The sequence below is a fragment of the Phascolarctos cinereus genome, unplaced genomic scaffold (assembly GCF_003287225.1).
Source record: "Phascolarctos cinereus isolate Bilbo 61053 unplaced genomic scaffold, phaCin_HiC Scaffold_2;HRSCAF=192, whole genome shotgun sequence".
NCBI classification, from domain to species: Eukaryota; Metazoa; Chordata; class Mammalia; order Diprotodontia; family Phascolarctidae; genus Phascolarctos; species Phascolarctos cinereus.
Window position 1 is genome coordinate 315,958,168 of NW_027555625.1, and position 21,419 is coordinate 315,979,586.

At 38.1% G+C, this 21,419-nt stretch overlaps 1 pseudogene; it reads right to left on the bottom strand.

Moving 5' to 3' along the window:
- Positions 1-389: 389 nt before the first annotated feature.
- Positions 390-1,466, bottom strand: LOC110211304 (insulin gene enhancer protein ISL-2 pseudogene; annotated as a pseudogene).
- Between the last annotated feature and the right edge of the window lie 19,953 nt (positions 1,467-21,419).

Below are 21,419 nucleotides of genomic sequence, written 5' to 3' on the forward strand. Positions count from 1 at the left end.
AGTGGAAACTGGTTTTCTTTCTTTTAATAAGCCATCAGGTGAGTTGGGATGAGGAGTGTCAGAAAGCTGGATTACATGATATATTGGAGGAGGAAAGGGAAGGAGTGAGGCCTAATCCTAGTAAATTCTCAATTTCGGTTTTACAAAAATAAACCCAGCAGAGAAGGGGTTCTGCAGTCTGAAGAAGGAAGGTCATATCCTGGTGCTTTTGGCAGTCAAGATAGTATCTCTCTTTTGTCTCTCTCTTTCTCTCTCTATTTCCTTCAAATAAAGATAATAATTAAATAAGAGAGGGTTTTCAGGGAGCTGGAATGGACTGAGCACGGGTAAGTCTCATGCAGGGAGCATGCGAGATCCACAGGAAGAAGGGCCCAAAGGCCCCAAGCTCCTCATGTGTCCACAGAGCTGAGCACCATACAGTTCGGAGTGTCCAGGAGCTGGGAGGATAAGGAGGTCACGTGGCTTCCAGAGGAGTTCCTCAGGCTGACTGATTCAGAAAAGGACACCAGTTGCTGGAAGTCTGGCTGATCTAGGTGACTTAGTAGGACATACTCGCTGAGCACTTTCCAGGGCGGCAGAGAAGTCTGCGCCTAGACTGCAGTACCCTGCATTGAGCTCTCATGGCGTATTGGGCTACCAGCCACCGGAGGCGTCCCAGTCAGACTCTGCAGGCTCGTCTTGTCGCTGTGCTGTTGCTGCTGCAGCTAATTCAAGAGGATGGATTTCTTCTTGTCTTTGCTGCGTTTGTTTTGAACCAGTCGCGGATGACTCACAAGCTCAGCCCTGTCATCTCCACCAGCTCCTCCTTCATGAGCGCGTTGGCCACGGGTCGTCTGCATAGCCGGTCCTCAGCGTGTGCAGCTGCTTTTCCTTGAGAACTGTCCGCACCTGGGTCGTTTTCTCCATTTGCTTGTGCACGTGGGGTTGGAGCGAAGGCTGCCGGCCAGGGTCTGGTTCTGGAAGATGTAGGCCCCTGCTGCTCAGTAGGTGTCCTGGGCTCCTAGGACTCTCTTCCAAGGTCCTGTTCAGCAGGAGGCTGTGATCTGTCTGTCACAGAAGCTCGTGATCCCTCAGGGAAAACTCATATCCGGGCAGCAGCTGGCGACTGCAGATGGAGCAGTGGAAGCACTCCGTGTGGTAGACATTCTCCAGACTCTCATCACCAGGTCGCTGCTGCTGAAACCCACCTTGCATTTGGCACACTTGGTGCTGAACAACCTGCTATAGTCCCTTTTACAGTATGCCTTGCGGTTTCTCACAAAGCACATGCAGGTTTCGTTCAAGTGCTGGCTGCATTCAGCGCACTTGAGACGGGCTGCATGCCACTGGAGATCCAGAGAGACCTTGAGGATGTACAGGTCATGAATCTGACTCCCACAGCCGACATACACAGCAATCCCTGGCTTTTTCTTGGAATGATCCCCCATAGCACCCAGAAGAGGATAATTAAAAATAATATCCACCATGTGCAAAATGTTATGATGCAGACAGAAGGATGGTCGGTTCGTCAGTATCAGCTCTTTGTTAACTAACTCCTCCAGCCTGGAGGACTTGGGTGGGAGAGGAATCCCTCCTTTAAAAAAAATAAAATAAAAATAGCTAATGTTTTTTTTTCTCTTTTCTTCATTAAAACAAACAAACCCCAGCATTATTGATTAATTCAACATTGATTTTCTTTGCTTTATATTCTGTGGAACTCATCTTTTGATTTTTTTTTAAAAATGTTTTCTCACTACATCAGATCTTTAAATATTATTGTTTTTTCAGTTTTTAATTATTTAAACAGGTAATTTTCCCGAAGTATTTTATCTTTGATTAAAGCATTTAAAATATAAATTTTCTTCTTAAGACTTCTTTGACTACATCCAGTAATTATGGTATGTTGTCTCATTATCATCAGTGAAATTGTCTATTATTTCTGATTTGTTCTTTGTCTCACCAATTCCTTAAAATTAATTTATTTAGTCACCACTTAATTTTTTAACTTTTTCTTCAGTGGCCCTTTATTGTATTGTATATTGTATTGTATAAAATTGTATTCAATTTTATTTCATTTTGTTTACATCAATAAGAGTTGTACTTAATATTTTTGCATTTTTCATTTGCCGTTAAGAATTTGATGCCCTAATACATGGCCAAATTTTACAAATGTGGAATGCACAGTTGAGAAACATGTGTACTCCTTTCTATTGCCATTAAACAATTGCAAGAAGTTTATCATATGTCACTTTTCTAAAATTCTACTCAGGTCCTAACTTTGCCACTTATTTATTTAAGTTTAGATTTGTCCAAGTCTTCCGGGGGGTACAATGAGTTACTTCTTTAGTATAGTCTTACTATCTATTTCTTTCTGTGATATCTTCATCTTTTTCTTTAAGTATTCAGATTCTATGCCATTTGGTGGCTGTATGTTAAAGATGGATATGAATTCCTGACCTATGTAACTTTTCAGCACAATGTAGTTTCTCTGTTTATGTCTTCTAATCAACTCTATTTTTGTTATTGCTTTGTCTGTCCTCATGATTGCTACTCTTACCTTTTTTCCTTCAGCTGAATCAGAATAGATTTTGGCTCTAGCCCCTTATTTTAACTATATGTGAATACAAAAAACATCCTGCAAATGACATAATGTTAGATTTTGCTCTCTCTTGCATTTTATATGTGACTTCATCCCAGTCACATTCATGGTTGGAATATTAAATTGTGTATTTCTGCCCATCTATTCTCTTAAAATTTTTGTTCTCTTTGTTTTCTGCTTCCTATTTACGAAGAAGAGGACAGCAAGAGAGAATATGTGTACTCAGTTCCAAAGTCCTATGATTGAGCAATCTACTTTTTTTTCATTCAACAAATGTTTATTAAGCTCCTACTATGTGCAAGACACAGTGCTAACCAGTGGGGAGAGGAGAATGGGACATTTCACACTTAGGTAATTGGCACCCAGAAACCCATTAAACTCACACATTTCCTGTCCCAGGTTTTCAAATCAGCCTCCCCTTCATCTCCATCCACTTCAAATTGCTCCAGTTACCAAACAGTACCATTCACCAAAGAACTCAAAGCACCCACAATTCCTGGGTCTGAAAACAGAATAAGTTTTATCACAGAGACAGACTGCTGCTTTACTTGATGAGTACAAGGTCAGGCTATTTTTAAAAGCTGCTGGTGGTGCTGCCTCCTGAAAATCTTTGGAAAATATATTATTTAGAACCATTGCAGACTGGGAAAACAAGGGTTGAAAATAGATGTATATGGTGACACGTTTAAAAGGGGCCCCATATTGCTTTTAAATAGGTCACCCAAAGACATCCATTTCTGGAAAACAATAGTAGTAGTGACAGCCTAACTAGCAAGGCCATTTCTAAAATATATCATGAGAACAAACAGGCAGGAACATCCTTCGTCTTTTTCCTTTTCCATTTGAGTGTTACCTGGAGAGCAATCCCATAGTGATCCATGGCAAGTAACTCAACTTTACTATAAAGTCTTAAGGGCTGGAGCGGGGAGGGGGCCTTCTTGTCCCCTTCTGTCAATCTATAACAAAGATTCTCCATCTCATTCCTTGCTCTCATGGCCTCCCTACCCACCCACTTGCTTTGTCCACTTCTCTACTCCCATCATCCCCCACCCCCATGCACAATTCTTTCTGTTCCACATATGCACAATTCTTTCTTCCCTTTTTTTTTTTGAGGTTACTGGGAAAATTTATTAAATCCTTGAATTTTTTCAAACAATATCATTTTTTTAGATTTAAAATTGTTTTAAATATAAATTTATTTATTTTAGTTTTCAACATTCACTTACACAAGTTTTTGAGTTCCAAATTTTTGCCCCATCTCCCCCCTCCCCCCACCCCAAGATGACAAGAGCAATCTACTTCTTACTTGTTCCTCTTCTTTTTTCCTTCTCCCAAACTATAACCAGAGGTTCCATTCTTTCCTTTCTTTTAATGTCTGATTTCCTATGTATTCTCCAATGTTAGGGTTCATTTTATTTATGAATAGTCCTTTCTAGGATCTAACTTCACTCTTACTCTCCATACAACCTCATTTCCTCCCCAGTTCAAAATTGATGTTAAAAATTTTTGCCATCATTGAGATGGTATTTCACTGCTAACTTGCATTTCTGCATTTCATTCTGCATATATGTGCATATTCTTCCATTTCAGAACAAACTGAAGTTCAAATGCCCCCTCCTCACCTTTCCCTTCCATGATTCCAAAAAACTCATGAGGAAACATTTCCCCACCTCCTGACAAGAGGTGATGGAGTCAGCACTGAGTCTATGGGAGATTTTTTGTGTTATTATGCTTATTTATTAAAAAGATTGAATATATGTTTCTCAGTAGATAGAGTTCTGGGTCTAGAACCAGGAAGACCTGTGTTCAAATTCAGTGACTTACTAGCAGTGTGACAAGGGAAAAGTCTCTTAACTTCTACTTGCCTCAGTTTGTTCATCTGTAAAATGCGGGAATAATTGGATCTATCTCCCATGGTTGTTGTGAGGATCAAATGAGATAATAATTGTAAAGTTCTCATCATGGTAGCTAACACGTAGTGCTGTACAAATGCTATCTATCATACACACACAGAGAGAAATAGACAATATGGGCATTATTTTTATGAGATTATACATATTTTTGAAAGTGTTTGATTTTCACCAGTTGCCTTGGCATTTTACAGTAAATGGGTCTCCCCAGTGCCTCAGTAAAAATAAGGGAAGCAGCACTACAAAGGGCCCCAGGTGGATAAACACCCTACAACATCCATCTGAAAGGAGCTGAAGAAAGTGAAAGGAAAGGAAAAGCAGGCAACCTAGAGTTACTCTAGAATTTCAGCCTTGCTGATTCCAGCCCAACACCAGGCAAGTTGCCAGAACCTTACAGCCTCCAATTGCCAACATGAGAGGCCCCAGCACACAAAGCCAGTGACCAAGACCTAGGTTCCCAACATAAGAAGCTTGGGTCAGTGCTCTTTGCTCTCCAGCAGGAGAGCTCAATCTCTTTAAAGGTCAGGGAAAAATCAAACACCATGAGCAAAAAGAAATGCACAATAGATTCATATTATGAGAACAGTGAAGATCAAAGCAGAAATTCTGGAGGACGACATTGTCAACAAACCCACATCTGGAACTCCAAAAGGGAGTGGGAACTGCTCTGAAGCCCAAAAAGCCTTCTTAGAAGAGCTCAAGAAGGATTTTAAAAGTCAAATGAGAGAGGTAGAAGAGTCCTTAAAAAATACAATTGGCGAACTGGAAAAAAGTACACTGAAGAAAATAAGTCCCTAAAAATACAATTGGCCAACTGGAAAAAAAGAGACACTGAAGAAAACAAATACCTAAAAAATACAATTGGCTAAATAGGGAAGGAGGTACAAAATCTAATAGAAGAAAACAATTTGTTAAAAATTACAATTGGGCAAATGGAAGCTAATGACTCCATGAGAGAGCAGGAATCAGTCAAACAGAAGCAAAAAAAAATGAAAAGAATTGATGAAAATGTAAAATAATACCTCATCAGTAAAAAGAACTGACCTGGAAAATCGATTCAGGACAGACAATTAAAAATTATTGGTCTACCTGAAAATCATGATAAAAAAAAAAAGCCTGGACAGTATCTTTCAGGAAATCATCAAGGAAAACTGCCCTGAGGTCCTAGAACTAGAGGGTAAAATAGCCATAGAAAGAATCCACCAATTATCTTTCTCAAAGAGATCCCAAAATGAAAATGCCAAGGAATATAGTAGCCAAATTCCAAAATTACCTGCAAGCAGCCAGAATGAAACAATTTAAATATCATGGAACCACAGTCAGGATTACACAGGACCTTGAAGCTTCTACATTAAAAGACCATAGGGCGTGGAATATGATATTCCATAAGGCAAAGGAGCTTGGATTACAACCAAGGTTCAACTACCCAGTGAAAATTAGCATGATCTTTCAGGGAAGGAGATGGATATTCAATGAAATGGGGAAATTCCATATCTTCCTGATAAAAAGACCAGAGCTCAACAGAAAATCTGATCTTCAAGTACAGGACTCAAGAGAGACATAAAAAGGTAAATGGGACAGAGAGATACAATATGTTGTTAATAAGGGCAAACTGTTTACATCTCTACAAGGGAAGATGACACTTGTAACTCTTGAGAACTGTATTGTTATTACATGATGTTAAAGGAGTATACATAAAGGAGGTGGATATGTTGACTTTGATGCAATGATTAAAAAAACTAATCACGCGGGTTAAATGGATGCAAGTAACTTGATTAATCTGATCTCAGAAAATATACTGAAAAAGGAAGAGGCAGACAAGAATAAATTACATTACAGGAAAAGACACAAAATCCTATTACAGCAGAGGGAAAGAAGGGAGGGTTGATGAGCATTGTTTGAACCTTCCTCTCATCAGATTTGGCTCAAGAAGGGAATAACATAATCAGTTAGGTGTAGAAATCTAACTTGCCTTGTAGGCAGTAGGAGGGAAAACAGGAAAGAAAAGGGAGGGGGGATACAAGGGAGGGAAGAAGCAGTAAGGGTAAAGGGGAAGAAAAGGGAAAGGGATAATAGAAGGGAGGAGGGACTGAAGGAGGTGGTGGTCAAAAGCAAAACACTAGTGAAGGAGGAAAAGGAGAAAAAAAAAAGCATAAAGGGGGGAAAAGGATGGAGAAAAGACACAGATAGTAATCATAACTGTGAATGTGAATGGGATGAACTCTCCCATAAAATGGAAAGGAGCAGAATGGATTAAAAACCATAATCCTACAATATGTTGTTTACAGGAAACACATTTGAAAAAGAGTGACACATACAGGGTAAAGGTAAAAGGCTGGAGCAGAATATATTATGCTTCAGCTGAAGTAAAAAAAGGAGGGGTAGCAATCCTGATCTCAGACAAAGCAAAAACAAAAAATCAAAAGAGGTAAGGAAGGAAACTATATCCTGTTAAATGGCACCATAGACAATGAAGTAATATCATTACTAAACTTATATGCACCAGATGATATAGCATCTTAGAGAAGTTCAAGGAGTTACAGGAAGAAATAGACAGCAAAACTATACTAGTGGGGGACCTTAACCTCCCCCTCTCTGAACTAGATAAATCTAACCACAAAATAAACAAGAAAGAAGTTAAGGAGGTGAATAGAACATTAGAAAAGTTAGGTATGATAGACCTCTGGAGAAAACTGAATGGGGATAGAAAGGAATACACTTTTTTCTCAGCGGTGCATGGCATGTACACAAAAATTGATGATGTACTAGGCATAAAAACTTCACAATCCAATGCAGAAAGGCAGAAATATTAAATTCATCCTTTTCAGATCATGATGCAATAAAAATTAACATAACGAAGGGCCATGGAAAGACAGGCTAAGAAGTAATTGGAAACTAAATAATATAATCTTAAAAAATGATTGGGTCAAACAACAAATCACAGAAACAATCAATAACTTCATTCAAGAGAATGACAATAATGAGACAACATACCAAAACTTGGGATGCAGAAAGCAGTTCTTAGGGGAAGTTTTATATCTCTAAATGCTTACATAAATAAAATAGAAAAAGAGGAGATTAATGAATTGGGCATACAACTAAAAAAACTAGAAAAAGAACAAATTAAAAATCCTCAACTAAACACCAAATTAGAAATATTGAAAACCAAAGGAAAAATTAATAAATTGAAATTAAGAAAACTATTGAACTAATAAATAAAACTAAGAGCTGGTTTTATGAAAAAAACCAATAAAATAGATAAACCTTTGGTTAATTTAATTAAAAAAAGAAAGAAGAAAACCAAATTACTAGTATCAAGAATGAAAAGGGTGAAGCTACCACCAAGGAAGAGAAATTAAAACAATAATTAGGAAATTTTGCCCAACTATATGCCAACAAATTTGACAATCTTAGTGAAATGGATACATATTTACAAAAATATAAATTGCCCAGATTAACAGAAGAGGAAGTAAAATACTTAAATAACCCCATCTCAGAAAAAGAAATTGAACAAGCCATTGATGAACTCCCTAGGAAAAAATCCAGGGCCAGATGGATTTACATGCAATTCTATCAAACATTTAAAGAACAATTAATTCCAATACTATATAGACTATTTGGGAAAATAGGTGAAGAAGGATTATGACAAATATGGTGCTGATACCTAAACCAGGAAGAGTCAAAACAGAGAAAGAAAATTATAGACCAATTTCTCTAATGAATATAGATGCAAAAATTTTAAACAAAATATTAGCAAATAGATTACAGCAACTTATCACAAGAATAATACACTATGACCAGGTAGGATTTATACCAGGAATGCAGGGTTGGTTCAATATTAGGAAAACTATCAGCATATTGATATCAACACAAAACCAACAGAAACCACATGATCATCTCAATTGATGCAGAAAAAGCTTCTGATAAAATACAACACCCATTCCTATTAAAAACACTAGAAAGCATAGGTATAAATGGAGTCTTCCTTAAAATAATAAATAGCATCTATCTAAAACCTTCAGCAAGCATTATATATTAATGGGGACAGGCTAGAAGCATTTCCAATAAGATCGGGGTGAAACAAGGATGTCCATTATCACCACTGTTATTCAATATTGTACTGGAAACTTAGCTTTAGCAATAAGAGAAGAAAAAGAAATTGAAGGCATTAGAATAGGCAAAGAAGAAACAAAGCTATCACTCTTTGCAGATGACATGATGATATACTTAGAGAATCCTAGAGAATCAAGTAAAAAACTACTTGAAATAATAAACAACTTTAGCAAAGTTGCAGGCTATAAAATAAACCCACATAAATCATCAGCATTTCTATATATTACCAACAAAGCCCAACAGCAAGAGATAGAAAGAGAAATCCCATTTAAACTTACTGTAGACATTATAAAATATTTAGGAGTCTACCTCCTGAAACAAACCCAGGAACTCTATGAACACAATTACAAAACACTTTTCACACAAATAAAATCAGATCTAAATAATTGGAAAAACATCAGTTGCTCATGGGTAGGCCGAGCTAATATAATAAAAATGACAATCCTACCTAAGCTAATTTACTTATTCAGTGCCATACCAATCAAACTACCAAAAATTATTTTATAGAGTTAGAAAAAATAATAACAAGATTAATTTGGGGAAAAAAAAGGTCCAGAATATCAAAGGAACTAATGAAAAGAAATGCAGGGGAAGGTGGCCTAGCAATTCCAGATCTTAAATTGTATTATAAAGCAGCAATCATCAAAACTGCTTGGTACTGGCTAAGAAATAGAATGTAGCGGATCAGTGGAATAGGTTAAATATGCAAGACACAGTAGTCAATGACTATAGTAATCTATTATTTGATAAACCCAAAGACCCCAGCTTCTGGGATAAGAACCCACTCTTTGAAAAAAACTGCTGGGAAAACTGGAAAAGAGTATGGCAGAAACTAGGCATAGACCCAAATCTCACACCATATACCAAAATAAAGTCAAAATGGGTTCATGACTTAGATATAAAGGCTGATACTATAAGTAAACTGGGAGAACAAGGAATAGTTTACCTATCAGATCTATGGAGAACAGAAGAATTCATGACCAAACAGGAGATAGAGAACATTATGAAAAGCAAAATGGATAATTTTGATTACATTAAATTGAAAAGTTTTTGCACAAAGCCAATGCAACTAAGATTAGAAGGAAGGTAGAAAATTGGGAAAGAATTTTTACAACCAGTCTCTCTGATAAGGCCTCATTTCTAAAATATAGAGAATTAAGACAAATTTATAAGAATACAAGCCATTCCCCAATTGATAAATGGTCAAAGGATATGAACAGAGTTCTCAGATGAAGAAATTAAAGCCATCTATAGTCATATGAAAAAATGCTCTAAATCATTATTGATTAGAGAAATGCAAATCAAAACAACTCTGAGGTACCACATCACACCTATCAGATTGGCCAACATGACAAAACAGGAAAATGATAAATGTTGGAGAAGATGTGGGAAAATTGGAACACTAATGCATTGTTGATGGAGTTGTGAAATGATGCAACCATTTTGGAGAGCAATTTGGAACTATGCCCAAAGGGCTACAAAAATGTGCATACCCTTTGATCCAGCAATAGCACTTCTAGGGCTATATCCCAAAGAGATCAAAAAAATGGGAAAAGGACCCACATGTACAAAAATATTCATAGCAGCTCTTTTTGTGGTGGCAAAGAATTGGAAATTGAGAGGATGCCCATCAATTGGGGAATGACTGAGCAAGTTGTGGTATATGAATGTAATGGATTACTATTATGCTGTAAGAAATGATGAACAGGCTGATTCCAGAAAAACCTGGAAAGACTTGTATGGTTTGATGCTGAGTGAAGTGAGCAGAACCGAGAGAACGTTGTATGTGATAACAGCTACATTGTGTGATGACTAATATTGACAAACTTAACCCTTTCAAGGAATACAAGAATCTACGACATCTCCAAAGTCCTCGTGATGGAAAATACTATCCACATCCAAAGAAAGAACTGTAGAATTTGAACGCATATTGAAGCATAGTATTTGCTATTTTTTTCCTCTTCTGTTGAGTTTTATTTCCTCTTTCTGGTGGTTCCTCCTCCTGGTTCTAATTCTTACTTACAACATCACTAATGTGAAAATATGCTTAATAGGGATGTATATGTTTAACCTATATCAGATTGTGCACCATCTTGGGGAGGGTGTTGGGGAGAAAGCCGGAGAAAAATTTTAAACTCAAAAGCATATGGAAGTGATTGTTGATAAATCAAAATAAATTAACCAAAAAAAAATAATTTCTCTCACAAAAAAAGAAAGTGTTTGGTTTTTCTTTTTTTCTTTTCTATTTTTGAAAATTTTATTTTTTTTAGTTTTCAACATTTACTTCCATAAAATTTTGAGTTCCAAATTTTCTCCCCATCTCATCCTTCCCCCCACCCCAAGGTGGCATGCATTCTGTATACCTCTTCCACTGATCTGCCCTCCCTTCTATCTCTCCCCCACTTTTCTTATCCCCTTCCTGTTCTATTTTCCTGTAGGGCCAGATAGATTTCTATACCCCATTTCCTATATTTCTTATTTCCCAGTTGCACGTGAAAACAATTTTTTAACATGTATTTTTAAAACTTTGGGCTCCAATTTTTCTCCCTTCCTCCCTTCCCACTCACCTTCATTGAAAAGGCAAGTAACTTGATCAAGGTTATACATGTGTAGTGAGGCAAAACACTTTCATAGTAGTCATGTTGTGAAAAACTAAGTATATTTCCTTTCATCCTATCCTGCCCCCCACCCCATTTAGTCTATTCTCTCTTTTGACCCTGTCCTTCCTCAGAAGTGTTTGCTTCTGATTACTCTGTCCCCAAGCTGCCTTCCCCTCTATCATACTCCTACTCTCTTGTCCTCTTCCCCCACCCCCATCATTTTCCTGTAGGGTAAGATAGATTCCCACACTCAATTGTGTATGTTATTCCCTCCTTAAGCCAAATCCTATGAGAACAAAATTCACTCATTCCCTTTCACCTTCACCCTTTTCCCTCCACTGTAAAAGCCTTTTCTTGTCTGTTTCATGTGAGATAATTTACCCCATTCTACCTCTCCTTTTCTCCTTATCCCAGTATAACCCTCTCTCACCCCCTAATTTTATTCTCCAGATATCACCCTTTCATCTTCAACTCACCCTGTGCCTTCTATCTATCTATCTATCTATCTATCTATCTATCTATCTATCTATCTATCTACTATACATATACATATATATAATTTTCCCCTCCAACTACCCTAATACTGACAAAGGTCTCATGAGTTACAAATATCATCTTTCCATGCAGGAATTTAAACAGTTCAACCTTAATAAGTCTCTTATGATTTCTGTTTCCTGTTTACCTCTTCCATGTTTCACTTGAGTCTTGTATTTGAAAGTCAAATTTTCTATTCAGCTCTGGTCTTTTCATCAAGAATGCTTGAAAGTTCCCTATTTTACTGAATGACCATTTTCCCCCATGAAGGATTATACTCAGTTTTGCTGAGTAGGTGATTCTTGATTGTAATCCTATCTCCTTTGCCTTACAGAATATTATATTCCATGCCCTCTGGCCCCTTAATGTAGAAGCTGCTATACACTTTTTGTGGTGGCAAAGAATTGGAAATTGAGAGGATGCCCATCAATTGGGGAATGGCTGAGCAAGTTGTGGTGTATGAATGTAATGGAATACTATTGTGCTATAAGAAATGATGAACAAGCTGATTCCAGAAAAACCCAGAAAGACTTGTATGGTCTGATGCTGAGTGAAGTGAGCAGAACCAAAAGAACGTTGTACACAATAACAGCTATATTGTGCAATGACTAATATTGATACACTTAACCCTTCTCAGCAACACAAGGATCTAAGACATCTCCAGAGTCCTCATGATGGAAAATGCTATCCACATCCAAAGAAAGAACTATGGAAGATGAATTGTTGTCTTATTATTTTTTTCTCTTCTGTTGAGTTTTTTTTTTCTCTTTCTGATGATTCCTCTTACTGGTTTTAATTTTTATTTACAACATCACTAATGTGAAAATATGTTTAATAAGAATGTAAATGTATAGTCTATATCAGATTGTGTGCTGCCTTGGGGAGGGTGATGGGGAGGGAGGGGGAGAAAAATTTTAAACTCAAAAGCATATGGAAGTGATTGTTGATAAATGAAAATAAATTAATAAAAAAACTAAGAAAATAATGTAGAAGCTGCTATATCTTGTGTTATCCTGATTGTATTTCCACAATACTTGAATTGTTTCTTTCTGGCTGCTTGCAATATTTTCTTCTTGACCTGGGGACCCCTCAATTTGGCTGCAATATTCCTAGGAGTTTTCCTTTTGGAATGTCTTTCAGGAGATTATCGGTAGATTCTTTCAATTTCTATTTTGCCCTCTGGTTCTAAAATAACAGGGCAGTTTTCCTTGATAATTTCTTGAAAGATGATGTCTAGGTTCTTTTTTTGGTCATGGCTTTCAGATAGTCCAATAATTTTTAAATTCTCTCTCCTGGATCTATTTTCCAGGTCAATTGTTTTTCCAATGAGATATTTCACATTGTTTTCTATTTTTTCATTCATATATTTTTATTTTACAGTGTCTTGATTTCTCATAAAGTCATTAGCTTCCAATTGCTCCATTTTAATTTTTAAGGAAGCATTTTCTTCAGTAAGCTTTTGGACTTCTTTTTCCATTTGGTGAATTTTGCTTTTTAAGGCATTCTTCTCCTCACTGGCTTTTTGGACCTCTTTTGCCATTTGGGTTAGGCTATTTTTTAAGGTGTTATTTTCTTCAATATTTTTTTTTGTCTCCTTTAGCAAGCTGTTGACTAGTTTTTCATGATTTTCTTGCATCACTCTCATTTCTCTTCCCAATTTTCCCTCTACTTGTCTTACTTGCTTCTCAAAATCCTTTTTTAGCTCTTCCATGGCCTGGGACTGATTCATATTTTTCTTGGAGGCTTTGGATTTAGGAGCTTTGACTTTGTTGTTTTCTTCTGGTTCTATGTTTTTTTTTTCTTTCATTTTTTTGTTTTTGTTTTTGTTTCTGTTTTTTGGCTAGTCAATGTGGTTAAGTAGTGACTTGCCCAGGGTCATACAGCTAGTAAGTATCATGTGTCTCAGGTCCTCCTGAATCCAGGGCTGGTGCTCTATCCACTGCACCACCTAGTTGTCCCCTGGTTGTATGTTTTGATCTTCTTTGTTACGTAAGAACGATTCTATGGTCTGACTCTTTTTGGGCCTTTGTTTATTCATGATCCCAGTCAATTACTTGAGTTATAAACTCTTTGTTAAGGTAGGGAACTGTTTCCAGTGTGGAGAATGTGCTGTCCCAAGCTTTGCGAATTTTGTGCAGCTATTTTCAGAGATATTTCTAGGGACCTATAAATTCAGTTCTTCCAAGGTGGTATGATAAGGGGCAAGGTGTTTACTCCTTTCCTGGCCTATACTCTGGTCTATGAGTGACCATAAACACTCTTTTCTGTGTTGGAAATATGAGGAGGATTATCTCTGTATCACCACTACAAGCTCCACCATGCCAGCACTCCTCCTTGCCCCAGGACCACCACCCAGAACTGTGACCCAGATGCAAGCATGGGCAAAGTAAGAGAATCCTGCCCCAGCAGAGAGATCCCTGCAATCCCCCTCTGATTAGCCTCTTGATTTCCCCTCAATCTGTGGGCTGGAAGCTCAGGAAGCAGCCACTTCCCTGGGCTGCAGTGGAGAGCTAGGCCTGAGGCTGTGCTTCTGTCTCACCACAGCCACAGACTTTTCCCATTGACCTAAGCTGTCTTTGTAGTTCTGTGGGTTGGGAAATCAGAAAACCACCACAGCTGGCCATGATTCAGTCCTCTGAGGCATGCTCCAGGTTTGCTGAGACCTGCCCTGCCTGCGTGCTCAGGCCAAACTGTGCTCCTCTCTCCACTTGGCGTGATGTACCTTTCTGATCAACCATTCAGCCTGTCTTGGGCTGTAAATTTGTTTTACTCTGACTTTTTGTGGATTCTGCTGCTTTAGAATTTGTTTGGGGTTTTGGGGGAAAGTTCAAGCAAGTCATTGATTTTACTCTGCCATCTTAAGTGTTTGGTTTTTCTCTCTTTTTGAATGAGATTGAGAAAGAGAGATGGGGAATTTTTATTAATTTAATAAAAGTTTTAAAGTTTCTTAAGAATTGAAATTGATTTTGTTTAAAAATGGTTCTATCAATGGGATAATATAGAAGCAAATGGACACAATAGCATAGTGTTCAATAATGCCAAAACTCATTCTCCTGGTACTAGAACTCACTATTTGACAGTAAATACTGGAAACACTGGAAAGCAGCTGGGCAGAAATTAGGATTAGATCACCACTTTGCACCAGATGCCAAGGTAAGTTCCGAGTTAAAAAAAAAGACTTAGATATATCAGATTACATCACAAATAAATTAGATAAACATGGAAGAAAATAGGTTTTAGAATTCAGGATAGGGCAAGATATCATGATGAAATAGGAGGTGGACAGGATGTCTACACAACATAAAATGAACAATTTTTTTGCATAATTTTTTGCATATTTTTTTGCAGAAATAATGCCAATGTAGCTACAATTATAAGGAAAGTGATAACAAGCCAGTTACCCCATTAAGATGTCATTTCTAAGACCTACAAGGAACTAATTCAAATTTCTTGCAATAAGAGCCATTCTCCAATTGATAAATGGTCAAAGCATATGAAGAGGCTGCTATCAACAGTTATATTAAAAATGCTCCAAATTCAGTATAAATTGGAGAAATGCAATTTTTTTTTAGTTAGGCAATGGGTTTAAGTGACTTGCCCAGGGTCACACAGCTAGTAGGTGTTATGTGTCTGAGGCCAGATTTGAACTCAGGTCCTCCTAAATCCAGGGCCGGTGCTCTATCCACTGCACCACCTAACTGCCCCAAGAAATACAAATTAAACCAAGGTTGCAATTCTCACCATTCCAATTTGTAAAGATGCTGAAAGGAAAATGACAAATGATGGAGGAGTTGGGTGACAACTGGCAAAGTTAATGGCTTTTGGGTAGTTGTGAATTACTCTGGTCATTCTGGAAAATAATTTGACATGATGTCACCGAAGTCACTAAATTGTGCATATTATTTGATGTAGTGAGAGTATTATTAGCTCTATACTGCTCTGCTTCTTTAATATCATTTCTACTGATAAAATCATATAAGTTTTACATGTTGAACCACATGACAGAGGCAAAGATTTTGGTGTCAAGAACTTTCTCTCTTGAGTCTTCAACTGTGGCTGTAGCATCTGCAGGAGCAATTGCTAGCCTGCATCTATCTCCATAGGGCTTGCTTCCCAGGTTGAGAGCTGACTGGGCTGGAAGCATTGCTATTCTTAAGGCTCCCTAAAGTTTCTTGAAAATCTTCCCTGAATGTCATAGCAATATCAGGCTGTCTTTTTGTGGTAGTAACCAAAATTTATATTGGACGGCTATGTGCATTATCCCATTAGATGAATGTTGATCATAATTTTGTAGCATAGAGAGGGAAGTGAGGCTCAGCACTGGGGCAGTACATTTGATAGATAAATTAACCCCCCCAAAATAACTTTTGCTACTCAAGCTTAAATGAATAAACAGCACTAAAGGTCATCACTTCTGTGGCACCATTGTAAAGGTTTGAACAGAGGAGGATGTGAACTGGCAAGACCTTTGCTTTAGGAAGATGTGTCTGGCAATGTATTCATGCCGGATTGGAGGAAATAAGAGTACACATGCAGGCAGATGTTTAAGAGGCTGTTGTAATATTCCATATAGGGAAATTAGTGGGACACCATTTACAACTAGGCCTAGAGGAAGAATTCTGAACTAAACAAGAGAGAGGGAGGGTCATGAGATGCAAAAATAGAAGATTTCACTTGTGAAATAGTTTTTAAAAGCTTTTATTTGAGTTAAAGCTATACAAATATAGTAAGATACTAAACTGAAGAAGAGAAAAAAAACTTTTTATCTTTTCTTATATATTATTGCAAAAGTCTGACCTTTAAAATAGATTGGAAATATAAACCAATATATAAGAATCAGAGAGATTTGTCAGTGAAGAAGTGGTTAAATGATATAAACAGGTTTTGAGAGATTTGTCAACTTTCAGCGGCCATGTGAAAACCTGCTCCAAATCACCAGAACCATGGAAAATGTAAATTTAATTTGGTCTGACATACAAAGTTGGATACAGCTCTGGCCTTGAAGTCAGGAGGACCTGAGTTCAAATTCGGCTTTAGACATTTGATACTTACTAGCTGTCTGACCCTAGGCAAGTCACTGAATCCCATTTGACTCACCTTCTTCCAAAAGAGAGAGAGAGATGTATCTTAAGATGCAGAATACAACATAATGTTTTTGGACATGAACAGTTGGGAAAAGTTTTTCACTTGACTCTACCAAGTGGAAAAAAATATTTTCTTCTTTTTTCCTCAATTGGTGGGTTGGAAAGAGAGACGATAAATGCCTAATAATTGGGAAAATTTGATTTTACTTTAGAAAAGGGAAAGTATTGTACTTGTGCCTTTCAAACTTCTAATTTCCTACTGTCCTACTACTAGATGTCGCAGTTCCTTTCCATTGTACAGAGGAGGCTGTGATTAACTACAGTGGAGAGATCCCTGGCCTAGGAGTTCAATGAAAATTTCAAGATGGAGGCAAAAAACAGTGCAAGACAACTCCTTCTTTGTCTCAGAATTTGGCAGGGGGAGGAATTCCCTGCTACATTCAGTGAATTCTACCATGGAAGTTTAGCAAAGTGAATTATGCTTAGTTACCCACATGCTGCTTTATGTGCTCAGCAAAATAATGCAGAAAAGCATGGAAGATTTTGGTTTCAGTGGGATTTGGATCAAGAGAGAAAACACAGAAGGGAAAGGCTTAGTCTTGGGAAGGGAAGGATGAGAAAAGCTAATAGGCAAAAGAACATAAAAGGCATAGAACAGCCCTGGAAGAGAACTGGACCTGCTCCTCACTGAAATTCACTTATGTTTGTGAGAGCCAGGGAGGCAGAGTATGGCACTTGGAGTGATTAGGTGTTTGAGGCTTGGCTCTGAAATGTCTGAGCTTTGTGACTTCCCCTCTCACATCTCGGCTTCCTTATCCATAATTAGGAATGATGGAATCATTGGGTCCAGAGCTGGATGGATCCTTAAAGATTATCTATCCCAATCCTCTCATGTTCACAGATGAGGAAACTAAGGCCCATGAAGACAAAAGACTCCTTGCCCAAGGTCATGTAAGTCAATCAGCATGCTCAGAATTCCTTCCTTGGGCTATTAATGATTCCACAGTTGTTTCTATCACAACACTTTGCCATTTCTGTGTCACTTCTGCTACCTACTGTGCAGGGCTCTGGAGAGCAAAGCAATTTTTCAAACTCATATCCATCAAAGGCCTGAGTTATCATCGGTGCAGGTCTTCCTTCTACCTATGCAGAGGGAAAAAGTCTTCAGGAAATGTGAGAGCTAAGAAATATCACATCCTGGTGGCCATCTTCTTGGACAAGACTGTCTCCAGGTTTGCCATCAGGCAACAAAAAGACCATAACTGGGCCTGAATCTGAAGGCTTTGGGGTACATTAGGAACATCCATAGTTTGTGCTCACTGGCATTTAATTCAATTGAATATACTGAGAGAAATTATTCTTTCTTTCTTATGTTAATAATCAAATATTGAGAGGGGTGGAGCCAAGATGGCAGAGTAAAAGCAGCGATTGCTTGAGCTCTCCCCCAAACCCATCCAAATACCTATAAAAAATGGCTCTAAACAAATTTTAAAGCAACAGAACCCACAAACAGACAAAGTGGAACAAATTTCCAGCCCAAGACAACCCAGATGGTTGATTGGAAAGGTATACCTTGCCAGGCTGGGAGAAGAATGCAGTTTGGCATGGGCACGCAGGTCTCAGTGAACCTGGAGCAGGCCTCAGAGGACTGAATCACAGGCAGCTTTGGTGGTTTCCAGATCTCTCAACCCACAAACACCAAAGACAAATTAGAAGGTCAGTGGGAAAAGTCTGTGTCTGTGGTGAGAGAGAGAAGCACAGTGTTCTCAGCTCCAGTACCTGAGCTCAGCCTTGGGGTGGCAGATGCTTCTAGAGCTTCCAGCCCACAGACTGAGGGGGAATGGGCTGATCAGAGGGAGATTGCAGGGATGTCTCTGCTGGTGCAGGATTCTCTTCCTTTGCCTGTGCTTGGATCTGGGTCACAGTTCTAGGTGGTGGTCCAGGGGCGAGGAGGAACACTGGCTTGGTGGAGCTCGTAATGGTGGTGAAGAGAAAATCCTTCTCACATTTGCAAGACATAAAAGAATGCTTATGGTCACTCATAGACCAGAGTACAGGCCAAGAAAGGAATAAACACCTCACCCTTGATCACAGCTCCTTGGAAGAACTGAAAATTTACAGGTCCCCAGAAGTATCTCTGAAAACAGCTGCACAAAAACCCTGAAGCTTGGGACAGTACATTCTCCACACTGGAAACAGTTCCCTACCTTAACAAAGAGTTTATAACTCAAGTAATTGGCTGGGATCATAAGCAAGCAACACAAAAAAGAGTCAGACTATATTATCTTACTTTGGTGACAAACATACAACAGGAAGAAGACAATCAAACCAAAGCTCCTACATCTAAAGCCTCCAAGAAAAATGTGAATTGGTCCCAGGCCATGGAAGAGCACAAAAAAGGATTTTGAGAAGAAAGGAAGAGAAGTAGAGGAAAAACTGAGAGTGATGCAAGAAAATCATGAAAAACAAGTCAACAGCTTGCTAAAGCAGATTTCCCCCCCCAAAAAAAAAACAAACTGAAGAAAATAACCTTAAAAAATAGCCTAACTCAAATGGCAAAAGAGGTCCAAAAAGCCAATGGAGAGAAGAATGCCTTAAAAAGCAAAATTGGCCAAACGAAAAAGGAAGTCCAAAAGCTTACTGAAGAAAATACTTCCCTAAAAATTAGAATGGAGCAATTGGAAGCTAATGACCTTATGAGAAATCAAGACACTGTAAAACAAATCCAAAAGAATGAAAAATTAGAAAACAATGTGAAATATCTCATTGGAAAAACAACTGACTGGAAAATAGATCCAGGAGAGAGAATTTAAAAATTATTGGACTATCTGGAAGCCACAATCAAAAAAAGAGCCTAGATATCATCTTCCAAGAAATTATCAAGGAAACTGCCCTGATATTTTAGAACCAGAGGGCAAAATAGAAATGGAAAGAATCCACAGATCACCTCCTGAAAGAGATCCCCAAAGGAAAACTTGTAGGAATATTGTAGCCAAATTCCAGAATTCCCCAAGGTCAAGGAGAAAATATTGCAAGCAGACAGAAAGAAACAATTCAAGTATTGTGGAAACACAATCAACGTAACACAAGATTTGGCAGTTTCTACATTATGGGAATGGAAGGCATGGAATATAATATTCTGGAGGGCAAAAGAGATAGGATTACAACCCAGAATCACCTACCCAGCAAAACTGAGTATAATCCTTTAGGGTAAAAAAAATGGTCATTCAGTAAAATAGGGAACTTTCAAGCATTCTTGATGAAAAGACCAGAGCTGAATAGAAAATTTGACTTTCAAATACAAGACTCAAGTGAAACATGGAAGGGGTAAACAGGAAAGAGAAATCATAAGAGACTTATTAAGGTTGAACTGTTTACATTCCTGCGTGGAAAGATGATATTTATAACTCATGAGTCCTTTGTCAGTATTAGGGTAGTGGGAGGGAAAAAATACAGATAGACAGATAAGTAGATAGATAGATAGGGGGCACAAGGTGAGTTGAAGATGAAGGAGTGATATCTAGAAAATAAAATTAAGGGGTAAAAGAGGATTATACTTGGAGAAGGAGAAAGGGAGAGGTAGAATGAGGTAAACATATGAAACAAGAAAAAGCTTTTACAGTGGAGGGGAAATGGGGAAGGTGAGAGGGAATGAGTCAATCTTATTCTCATAGGATTTGGCTTAAGGAGGGAATAACATACACACTCTATTGGGTATGGAAATCTGTCTTACCTACAGGAAAATAAGGGGAAGGGGACAAGAGGGGGGTTGATAGAGGGGAGGGCAGATTGGGGGAGGGGATAATCAGAAGCAAACACTTCTGATGAGGGACAGGGTCAAAAGACAGAATAGAATAAATGGGGGGTAGGATAGGATGAAGGGAAATAATATGACTACTATGGAAGTGTTTTGTATGACTACATATCTATAACCTGTGTCAAGTTGCTTTCCTCATCAATGAGCATGGGTGGGGAGGGAGGAAGGGAGAAAATTTGTAACCCAAAGTTTTAAAAACACATGTTAAAAAGTTAAAAAATAAATTAATTAATTTCAAAAATAATCAATTATTGAATTAGGACCAGGAATTTTTAAGACTTGTTCTGTTTAAGGTTTTCTTCCACCTGCCAAATTCTAAGACAAGGAAGGAATTGTCTTGAGCTGTTTTTTTTTTGTCTCCATCTTGAAATTTTCACTGAACTCTTGGGTCAAGGATCTCTCCACTGTGGTCAGCCACAGACTTCTCTGTGTAATGGAAAGGAACTGACATCCTGCAGTAGGAAAGTAGGGAATTAGGAGTTTCAAAACCACAAGTACAATACTTTCTCTTTTCTTTTCTAAAATTGTTAAGGTTGTTTCAGGCATTGAACTTGAGAACATTGTTGATGGACGACATTGCTGAAATCCTGGGCTTGCATGCTTTTTGATCCTGGGTAGGAGCCCCTACCCAACCAGAAAAATTTACAAAATATTCAATCTAAGGTGAATTCTGACCCACTGGGTTCCACTCAGCCAGGTCTGGATAGAGGTGGACCCCCTTTGTCTAGATGGCCCCAAGTGGGGGTGATAAGTCTCTTTGTCCAAGACTGAGTGATGAGAGTC